Source organism: Lepeophtheirus salmonis, chromosome 3 (assembly GCF_016086655.4).
Source record: "Lepeophtheirus salmonis chromosome 3, UVic_Lsal_1.4, whole genome shotgun sequence".
NCBI lineage: Eukaryota > Metazoa > Arthropoda > Copepoda > Siphonostomatoida > Caligidae > Lepeophtheirus > Lepeophtheirus salmonis.
In genome coordinates this window covers 26,802,947-26,815,053 of record NC_052133.2, presented here as the reverse complement: position 1 = coordinate 26,815,053, position 12,107 = coordinate 26,802,947, and the positions used below count along the sequence as shown (strand labels likewise).

The following is a 12,107-nucleotide window of genomic DNA, read 5'->3' as shown; positions in this document are numbered from 1 at the left end:
TTCTTTAATATACTTAAGTACATGTAATACTTAAGTCAAAAAGGGTTGATACGCACCACACATTACAAGAAGCCTTCTCTTAAAAGACTTTGATAAGGACCTCACAAGTTGAAATTAGGGGATAAGGGACCAGGCCATTAAGAGTAATTATTTATCCAACTTTCACTAAAAAAAAAACAGCTTCTATAGATTTCAACTATGGAATAAGAAGTACACAGATATTGAGCAACAGTATCAGCTGACAAAAGGGGTATACCATGACGTCACGTTTGTTTAAATAAGAAAGGAATTCCAACTACATGATATTCAACTCTAATTGACTCTGATGGCATAATAAAAAGTGAACGAGTCAACTTATTTCCTTCAGCTGACAACGTTGTTGAAATTATAATGTATACTTATACCTAAAGATACAATCATACACAGTCATACCTTGACATTCGAGTTGAATTCTTTCCTAGGCCAGAGTTCGTAATTAGAAGCAATTTAGTGGAAAAGAAATCACTTTGAAAAAAATTAAAATCTCTCGTTCCATCCCAAACTATTGAAACGATCGTATCTTAATTTATTTTTTTTAAAGTATGTTGAACCATTCGTATCTCGAGGTGTTACTGTATTTTTATTCCTTCACTTTACTGTAGTTGACATTCTTTTCTTTTTTTGATATATAAAGACATTATTCGTTTAGATAAGTTACATATATAAATAAACAATTTACAATTAAAACCCTAAACTAAGTCAAACGATAATTAAAGTACTCTGTAGTAGTTTATCACATTTCATAAAAATCTTCAATAAAATTAGTAAAATGATCAGGTAGAAAACAAATGAATAAAAATTATAAAAATCATATAACTAAAAAAAACCTAGTAGGGAGACAAAAAGACAACAATTAAGCATTGGATGCACTAAGTTTTTTAAAACGTCTGTGGATGTGTATTAGACGGTGAAGAAACTTCATATTGTCTTTCGAACCATATGGGTAGTAGCGATTCAAATCCCCCGTGTACTTCCACGTTAGATTAGAAGAATCCGGAATTTTAATGGGAAAGACAGAGTATCTTGCAGCAGTTGAAATAAAAATAGCTCTAAATTATTCATTTTGGATAGGGACGCCTTCTGTCAGCTTCTCTGATATCCTACTTCTACAGCTCGAGAGAGCCAACTCTATGGCACGAGTTTTTGTAGGAACATTCGGCATATTTGAAGAGAGCCGGAATAGAAGAATAACAGTCACGAATTGATCACTTATTCCTGCTTATATGTTAAGCAATATGAATTTTGTCAGTGTATGTAGTGAAGGACAGTCAGATAAAGCATGAATAACTGCTTTAAACAATTTTCCACAGTCCTTACAAGGAGCATTGATATTCATTGCTGCAGACTGTAGATTTTAATCTACTACATCCGAATTGTATATAGAAATCCATGGTCGTCTCGATATATTTCTTTCTTCATATTATCAACCATGTTCCAACATGTGGCCGAGTGACAGGGGGAGGGGGGAGCTCAGGTCCTTCTTTCCTTGCAATGAATATTGTACAGAGAACCAAAACTGGGAAGGTCGCCAAATTAGTGATCCTTTGGCGCAACAAAACAACAACAACAAGAAGTATCATTGTTTTAAGCGTTCCTTTAGTTGGTCTGATGGAGAATATGTAAAATTACTCCTTCTTACCTAGGATTTGTCGTTGAAGTTTACATTTAGAGTTGCATAAAATAAGATCATATATATTTTTTTTTTTTGTAGTTGACAATTTTAAGAGGGTTTTTTTTTGAAATTTTCTAGACCTTTTTTAATATCATTCTTTATTTTTGGAGAAGATAACATCTATGATTAAATATAAAGTAACCAGGAGGGTATCTGGCTATGAATGACGGACAGTAACACTGGAGGTTTGTTGGAAAGTTGTAAGTTTAAGTCCCTGTTGGAGTACTCCGAGTAGAATTGATGATTGACATCAGAGTAAATCCTCTGCTGATGGCCTTGCTTTATACGAGTGGGATATGTCCTCCGAGGTCATAAAAAGGTGGTTTTTTACCAAATTAAAAAACTTAATTCCCTTCGTTCTTTCTAATATTTACCCTTCTGTTTCACCTTCTTTTCTTTTCCCTTCGGTATCTTTTCTTGTAGATTCATTCTTTGTTTCTATTCTCCTCAACAGGATGGGACAATACGATTCTCAGCCTCGAAAAGAGGTCCTAATTCAATTTTGATTCGATGCAAATAGTGTTTCCTTTCTTGCAGCAGATTATTTACTAGTTGTTTACGACTCCCAATAGTGATAGGATCCTTCTATCATGTCTAAAAGTGACAGAATGTTTAACGAGCGAAACCCATCGCTGGATTACAAAGAATAACGGGAACGTGGACAAGGCGATGAAAAAAAAGTTTCGGGGCCCACAATAATAGTCTTTTGTGTGGTTGGTTTCAAGTAAGTCCGACATTATGCCACCTCACATCTTCGAAGGGGGTTTGATAGTCAACAACGAAGTGTACATGTAAGTTTTTAAGAGTGTGGGGATCTCTTGGTGCGATAAAGTGGCCGCTGACATACCCTGAGTGTGGCAGATGGACTATGCGCCTGCCAACAAGTCCAAAGATACCCGTTCTTGATTAAGTATGTATGCTACGACTTTGTAATCTTCTCTCACTGACCCCCTCCTCCCCAGACCTGAACCACTGGTCTACTTTGTGTGGTCAAAATTCTTGAGGGGAAGCGCGCTCATGATTTTAAAAGAGAAATAAAATTGCTCAAAGGTTCGCACATTTATATATGCTTCTATTACTTTTCCTGTTTCTAGCTGTTATGAGATAATATTTAAAACTTTGAGAGATAACGAATCATTTTAAATATTGCAAAAATAAACTGTTGAAGTTACATCTCAAATCATTTTTTTCATGCTCCATCTGTGACTAAGGCCCAAATGATGGAACCTAGCAACCCCCCCCCCCTGTATGGGATACTGATGGTACATATTATCCGCATAACATTCAATCAGCAGATTGGATTTTGCTTGTACCTATAAATACACAATACAAAATGTATAGATTGAATATATTTGCCCCCAAGGCCCTATAACTGAGTTCCTCTGAAATCTTTCAATATGCAATATAAAATAATAAAGTTGCTGTAAATTTATGCACGGCTATGTTTTTCCCCCTTAAATAAATCTGCTTTAAAAAATTACTACATACATACGTGTTATCGATTGCATTTGAAGTCTCTCGAGGGTTTTTTTCCTTGGATTTTTTGTAGTATGTAGTGCGTAGAATATTTAGTTATGTATGTACAAATATTTGCAGTCAGTAGTTGGATGGATTACCCATGCATATCAATGTCTTGATTTAACGCAAAAAACATTTTGAACGAAAGTTAAGAATAGGAAATTTAGCTTTAGAGACTTTCAGTTATCTTATTGGTGATCTGATTGAACTTAAATTACCACCATGGAAAAGGGAAAAGTCTTATTAACTAGGTTTTTTTTCATTATTATTATTAAATCAAAATAAGTATTAAGAGTTGTTCACTACTTAACAAAAGATAGTTCAAAAGAGGTCCAAAGTCAGTTTTTATTAAGGTAACATTATTTATAATTTTGAGCACATTCGGCCTCAATCACACGCTCCATGCTACTCTGGAACGCTTTACCCACATTGACAGCGTGGTGCTTCGACATTGACCGCCACTTTGTAACAACCCATTGTTTTAAAGACTCAATAATGCTGTCACGTTGTCTATAGGCATTCATTTCTCAATTTGCCACCATATGCTATAGTCAAGGGGACTCATGTTGGGGCTATACGGTGGCCAGAAATTCTTCCGTCATATTTTTTTTTGTTTTGTCCATGCAATTCTGCACAATTTTTGCCGAATGTGCAGGAGCCCCGTCCTGTTGAAAACAATAATTTGGCTTTCTTTGATTGCTTTGTGATCTTGCGAAAATAGGAAGCACTTTTGTTTGCAAAATCATCAAGTAATCCTTGCTAGTCAATCATTATCCAACAGCAAACCAAATTGCCTTCATTTTGTTACTTTCAGATGAAACAATGCCGAACATCATTACTGAGGACAGATGTTCGGCGGTGGACAGTTCACGAAGGTTACAGTTGACTTTTCAAGAACATACAACCCAATCGTCTTGCCTGTTGTACAAAGGATCCACTGTAAATGTATTCTCGTCCGAGAAGAACACAATTTAGTTTATGTGATACCTCAGGTGATTTTAAAGTATTTGCTCCATTCAAATTGTAATTGTTATTTTTTGTGAGTAAACAATGATCGTTTAATATGTCGGAGATACTTGCCACCAGCTTTTTTTACGGCATTGGACACTGTTAAACGGCTCACTGGCCGCTTGTTCTCCGAGTCCATCATCGTCATATTCGAATTTTTCAAAAAAGCTTCTTCTTTTTTGCCGTTACAGGCTTTAATTTTATCAGCCTTCCGCTTCTATGATGATCAGTGAGGTCTTCACCATTGTTGACTTTAACCCTTACCCTCGAAACAGTGGGTTTTCAGAAATTAAGGGTCTTTACAATATCAGAAATGCAAAATCTAGAACGATCTAAATGAGCCACTTCTTGCCTATTTTCGTTAATATTTATCCTAAAGACTTGGTAAATAAGATGTTCGAAAGGTAAACAATCAGCTGTTTTTTAAACACATCTTTTGCATAAAATTAACCAAAATCTCTTAAAACTCAAATAAAGTTATGTTCCAAAACTTTTTGGATGGCACAGTAATTATTCCCAACTCTTGAATAATTCTTCATTTACAAGGTCTTCCATAATTCCAATTTTGCTTTCGAGACTTTTATCTCTCTTATTATTGACGTGATTGAATTTCAATTAGACTATTGTTAAGAGCAAAGCCTGCCATTTTAAAAAATGGTTCATTTTTAACAATCAACCGAAGAGTGCTCTCCTTCCCAATCCCTGACTTTGGCACACACATCTTTGATCTTGGATGTCTCGAATAGAGTGCTCATACCTACAGATATTGTCCTTCAGAGCCTGGATGTTAAAGTCCCTCATTGTTTGAGGGTATTTTCGCCTTCGGACTTGAGGTCACTGATGACCTTCTGAGCCTGAATGATAAAATCCCTCCTTGTTTAATTGTTAGCAGGCATTGGACTTGAGGCCCCTGATGACCTTCTGAATGATCTTCACGTAAGTACAATAGACTTGGCTATCTGGCAGTCATTTTTCCAGCTTCATTTATGAATTTAATTTATTGAAAGTTGGCCCAGACATTAGTCTTATTGCTGTGGAGGGTTTCTGACTGCCGTAATAATTATGACCAAGATCTCCAGAATGCTTGCCACAGGCGTCATTTTGGTCAAAGAGGGACCTGTTAATGTTCCTATTTTCTAATTAATTTAAAAGTAATATAGCTGTGCGCATATGAACATTATAATTTGCCACAGAATACCTATAGCTCTGTAATTTGTATCCAAATAGTCAGTAATTAGACCATTAATATGTAAATCATCTGTGGAATATTTAATTATTGCATTACCCTCATCCAAACTTTCGTCAATCCTTTATTTAAAATTATTCATCCTATTTTTTGGTTGCAACTTGTACAATTATATAACATCTTTGGACAAAATCCCAAATTGTTCCCAAACATGTACCTATAACCCAATATTTTATAGACAACGTTGAGTCAATTCTATGCTTCCTTTACAAATTTGTGGAATGAGGTAAGATATCCAAGAACTGTAGATATGGTTTTGAGCTTTTATTCGATTTAAGTGATTTAAATTAGGCCCAATATCTTCCTTTCACATTGATGAAATCAGTCGATTTCGCATTATTTTATGGAAACGATCCATTTTAACTGATTTTATAAATAATTTGCGACAGACCCAAAGCATATTTTGTTCATGGGAATTGAAGATATTTGTTTAAAGAATACAAATGTTATTTTTCACTCAACTTAGAGTAAAATAATTATAGCTGATCTTTAAGTTGAGAGGTCACAAATGGCATTTGTCAAATTAATGACTTACTCAAGGAATTTGAAAATACAAAACAAAGATACTTTCATAATTGTATGAAAATACCTACTTTTCCAAAATAAAACTTGTAATAATGGATTAATTAGGTGAAGAATACAAAACTGGTGCATCAACATAAGAACAGTTTTGAGCAAAAGGGATTAATGTGAATAATAGACTTTGTACTCAAATTTGTGGGATGAGGTAAAATACCCAATTATAAACGCTCTAGTTTAAAACCTCGATATAATGTATAATACTTAATTTGTCACCGACATGGTCTTTTAAAAAACAATTATCAATTTTTTAATGTTTCATTGGGAAAATTAATTTTAGTTATTTTAAATGCAATTTTAATATACACCCAAAAAGTAAATAAGAATAAATAATTTCTTCATAGAAATTGACGATAATTTGTATAAGAAATCCAGACTAAATTTTGGGAAAACTTTATTCAAAGTTGCTAGGAAACTTCTATTATGAAATCAGTAAATGCAGGGTTTACTGTAGAAGTTATTCCTCGTTAAATCCCAGTGAAACAGGATCCCCAGAGAGAGCCCCTAGTATAAACATTAGGGTGACCGTAATGACAAAAGTTGGGAATTTGATATCGCCAAATATTTTTTATTTTGCACTTTATTCCTTTAAACAAGAAAATAACCATCAAACGTCAAAAACAATAGTTCTTCATGCACGCATTTTCATTTGAAAATCAATAAAATGTTGAAAAAATGAAACTTTTATATTTTATTTTTATTTTTTTTAAGAAAAATAAAAATAAAATATTTATAATGAATGCAATTTATAAAACTTAAATTGTTAGTTTTTCAAAATTATATATAATATAGGTGATGGTGTAATAGACAATGAAGATTTAAAGCTACCATGGTAAGTGCAATCTATGTTAATACCTAGGTCGTCTCAGCTCATGGGTTGACCTTTCCTATGTGTAATTATAATTATTGTTCAAAAGCTTAGTCTGTTACTGTTCATGTAAGTTAAATAACACTAATTAAATTTGATTTTTCTTCATGAAGCATCCTAATTAGGGAACGAATACTCTTAATTTGAGTCATTTTCTGCTTATTTTTCTATACATTTTCCTGGTCATAATAATCATTGCAAAAAACGTAGCTAGAGGGTTTTGAAAGATTTTTTATGCGTGTATTAAAATAATCTTTTTGGGGCTCATTAAAAAAAATAGGTTCAAAGTAACACTAATTTGCTATACATTATTATCGTCCAGAAGGATCATTTTCCATATCAGGAATGAATACAATAGATGGTATGGCCACATGGCGTGTCTATCTCTTTCCGCTTAGACTAAAAAAAGGATTATCCATTGTGACACATTTAAGGAATACACGTTATTTAGCCAAGAACTGTCATACGCCTTACATGGAGGGACCCATTTTGATTTCCAACAAATAGGACACTTGGCGTAAATCTAAAATGTCATAGATATCACATGTTCTTATTGTCGGATTGCTCTAAAAAACAACAACTAAAAAGCTATAAGATTGCTAGTCCTATGACTGTTCCTTATCGGCCTGTTTTGGTAACTACAACAGCTGAAATGAAGTAGTTACTAGCTATGTCATTTAAACTCTGAAAGTTTTATCCTAACCTTTTTCAAAGAGATAGTATACCTGAATTTTAAATAGGTATGTGGCTAGAAGTTATTATTTTACGTTCTAGCTATCATTCATAATTTTCTTTGTTTTATATTCTTCAATCCCAGCTAGGAGTGAAGAAAAGGCTCATTATAGTGTTAGATCGGTCGTTGGACTGATTGATATCTTTTTTACAATTCAACGGTCTTAGCTATCTTTATAGCTATTCTTCCCTAATAGCTAGGATTGAATCATATAAAAGCAAAGAAAATAATAAATGATAGCTAGAACCTATAATAATGCGTTCTAGCCACAAAACTCTTACATTAAAATTCAACCATCTTGTCTTTTAAAAGAGTTTATGGTGAACATCTCAAAGGAAAGAGTTAGTGAAGGACTCAAGAGAGTTATTAACTACGTCCTTTCAGCTTTTATAGTTGCCTTAAAAGTCCGAAAATATCCGATCCTAAGATAGACAAATTGATTTATAAGGGCCGGACTGACAGGACAACATTAACTGATTAGGAAAAACTTAGGACCGACCACACACTAGCTTTATGTAAGATATCCTTCCACACTAAGATGGCCTAATGCCACCTGTGTCCAGGGTGGGTGCTATATTTTTTCACTGGGATTGAATATTTTTTCCACATTTTCCGACTTCAGATATGATACAACTTTTTTTATCAAAAAGCTTGAACCTTTTTGATAAATATTAGTTCATTTATAATGGAACTATATTTTTTTTTTTGTTAAGGAGTGTTTATTTTTTTTAATTACTTGCATTCTTTTTTTTTGTGTGTATTTTCTTAGACTTTGTCGATATTTAGTTTAATGTCGTTTTTTTTAAAAGTACCATTATATCCTTTTCTAAAAATATATGTATGTTAATATATTTTTTTTAACTTTATGTGAAAATGTTATGAGGATAATAAACCCTGATCACCAACAAGAACCTGAAATTGCTAGCTACAAAATGCATAGGATTTACAGGCCTAATTATTTACTTAATAATAAAGTTAAACGAAAAAGAAAACATCTGGTTCTCTTACAAAAAAAAAAAAAAAAAAAAGACAATATAGAATCGTTTATCATAATCAACTTTCATTATAATACATTTTTGAATTTGGAATATAAAAAAAGAACCTTTAATTCCAAATCTACATTTAATAGTCGTTGATAGACGTATATTGTACAACACAGAACTAAACCAAAAGTAACATACATTGTATGTATTTAGTATGTAGAAAAACAGGAATAAATTAAAGTTTGAGATGTGTGTCTTACCTTGAAATTATAACAAAATCCTCTATCTGATTTTCAATCACCGAATTGGACGACTCTACAAAATAAGAAATAAGGACAGAGTAAATATCTTGATGGTACATAAATAATATGGAATTAATAAATATTTAACATAAATAACAAAATGATATACAAAAACTGGGATTAGGTATTGTTGCCATGCTGAAATGACGTCATACCTAAAAATGAATATCAATCATCATGTATATGTATATTAAAAATACTTTGCATCAAAACAATTTATAAAGAAAATCCCTATTGATTTTGGTAGTTGATGTTAGTGATGCGACAATTCAAAAAAAAAAAATCCCAATCCCCATTCCGAAGCAATGCTAGCAGCTATAAGAGGAACCCCCCCCCCTCTCCCTCAATTCTGCCCTCTACTGTGAACAACTCCACCATTTGAAGTTGACAATCGCACAGAAGCGTCCAGCATTGGTGAATGGGAGACAACAAGACTCATTAAGACAACACCAGGAGGACCACACCTTTGATGACTCGCAAGAAGCTCTGGGAGCTAGGACGGGAAGTTTTGATGCATCTACCTACAGTCCAGACCTGGCAGTAAGTGACTACCTCCTGTTTTTGTCCATGGTCAACCTGCTTGTGGGTAAAAATTTGGCCTAAAAAGAGGGATGTGAATATTGGTTGCCCGAGTTTTTAGGGTTAATGGTTTCTACGAGAAGGGTATTATGAAGTTGGATTCTCGTTGGCAAGAAGTTATTGAACAGAACGAGGCATATTTGTCTTAAATCGGAGGATTGTAACCCTTATAATAAAGCATTGCAATAAAGTAAAAAGTAAGAAATTCTTTTTACACCAAAAAATATTTCACTTACGTCACGCCGGCCCACTATTTTTTTTTTTTTTTTTAGTTCAAACTTTGAAATATTTTCTGTAAAATACGTTTTTTGAACACTTTTCCAACACCGCCTTGCAGACAAAATGCAATGCAAAGCAGTGTTTCGAAAAGTGTGTCCTAGAACTGTATGTTACAAAAAATATTTTTAAATTTGAGAAAAAAAAATGTGGGACCCAGTGTGACGTAAGTGAAATGGTTTTTTCAGTGAAACGTACTCGAACTAGTTAAGAGCAATAATTTATATTTTCTATAAAAATGTGAAGTAATTAAGCATTGAAGGACATTATGAATCATGATTGAACTCATTTCATATTCAAATGCGTGTCCTCACTCATTAACCCTTACGTCCACGAGGGTAGAATCAAGTGTCATTCCATCTAAATAATTATTTTCATAATTAATTGAAATAATTTATTATTTACCTTTATTGGTAGATTGTAGTATTAATTTATTTATATACAAACAAACGATTTAATTAAGGACTCAAAAAAAAGACGACACAAAGGAATGATTAGGAAAAAGGAAATAAATAATGGCTCCATTTAAATCAAACAAAGGAAGATGATAACTTTGGGGATAATATTATTACTATCATTTAATAAATTATTTCATGCTTTTAAGGAGTCCCATTACATCCCTTTCATTAGAGCAGGGATTCTCAACCTTTCATCACTGCGGAAACCATTGAGAAGGAAGGATAACCAGATGCATCTCAGAGGTTATCACCATGTCCTTAAAACAACAAGGACAAAAGATTACAACCCTCCTTGCAACTGGAATGTCCACAAAAGTAGTTATTGCGGCCAAATATGGCTGAAATACAACTGTTTATTGTATTATCTCTTGCATGGATATTATATGTATCAAAACAGATCCAAACTTATTCAGAGAAGCGTTTTTCAATAAATGTTTATATATGGATTCATCATATCCCTTATGAAATACTATCGGCATAGTAAATTTGCTCGGGAACAACTAAATTGAATTCCTCCTTCTCAATAAAATGCTATAATCGCCGGGGGTTTTCTTTCACGACTTTTTCTCAGCAATAACCAAAGATGTAAATCCGGCGTGTTTTTTTAGATGGCCCGTTAATTTGTAATTGGTGGTATAAAGAAAGAACTTTCTTTTCCTTCGCAGTTGTCATTATTATTTAATTCCTGAGTAGTGAACCTCCTTTCCTAAATAGATTCAATTACCTTCAAAACCTGTTTGAAAGTTGTTCGTGTGTGCTCATAAAAGACGGAGCGTAGCCCTGAGTGTTTGTTCCGGAGTTATAATTGCAAGTCCTTGTTGGACTCAGAGTAGAATTGGGGATCAACATTGAAGTAATTCTAGCAAATGCTCTTGTTTATATCCTTTTTTCCTTCATCCCTTGTCACAACTGATTGTAGCTGATCTAACTAAACGACATGTGTATTATTATTCCTCTCCTGCAAAACATTCTTCAAATTGTCAGGGTTACCATATTGATTTTCGGTTTCTTTTCTTTAAACATGCCCATTCTACAGTAGATTTTCACCATTATCAATAACTTTAGATTCAAATAATATAAACGGCCGCTATATTAATAAAGAAGTAACTGAAAATTAAAGTGATCCCTCTGACCATTTGGAGAAGAGCAGTCATAACGTTTCATTAGATTAAATCCTAGTAGCCATGAGATAAGAGAAATAAACACAAATCCAACTCTGTGTCTAACAAGAATAAAGGCAGGATTTTCTCCCATGTGGTTCTTCAATTCTATTTCAAGTCCGACAAGGGATTTACACTTATAACCATTCAAGAAGTCCTCTGTTTCTCATAAGCAGATGTACTAGTGACTACTTAATACTTTTAAGTTCTCTTTTGAAGAATTCAATAATACTTATAACAGTTTTAGAAAATAAAACATACTATTGAGTGTGTTTATTTCATATTTTATACAATTATATCTATGGTTAAATAAAATATCTGACCTATCCGTGTGGTAATAAAAAGAGACTCAAAATTAAGGTTTTAAACTTCCTTTTTTTTAACCAAGAAGTAGAAGAAATAAATACCAATAATCAATACTCTATATCTAGCAAGGATCCCCAATGTAGATCCTTTATTCCCCTAATTAGATTGTCCAACAGGGATTTACACATATAACTCTCCAAAAAGTATTTTGATTTACTCTTCGTTTTTCATTCATTAGTGATTACTTTAAACTTTAGATGTTCCCTCTTCAAGAATTAAGAATAGTGGAAAGTCCTTGGGAATATTTTTAAAAAACCTGTGTAGGTGACAACTACAAGTAGTCTAGCTCCTGTTTAAGGTCATAATTATTACAACTACAC

The 12,107-nt window shown here is 33.1% G+C and overlaps 1 long non-coding RNA gene across 1 annotated transcript in view; it reads right to left on the bottom strand.

The window, feature by feature from the left end:
- LOC139904981 (uncharacterized) overlaps positions 1 to 12,107 on the bottom strand; it is a 146,928-nt gene that overhangs the window by 60,385 nt on the left and 74,436 nt on the right. The window contains exon 2 of the long non-coding RNA XR_011779345.1: positions 8,907 to 8,961. This is a non-coding gene — a long non-coding RNA (uncharacterized lncRNA). The remainder of the gene's footprint in view (positions 1 to 8,906; positions 8,962 to 12,107) is intronic.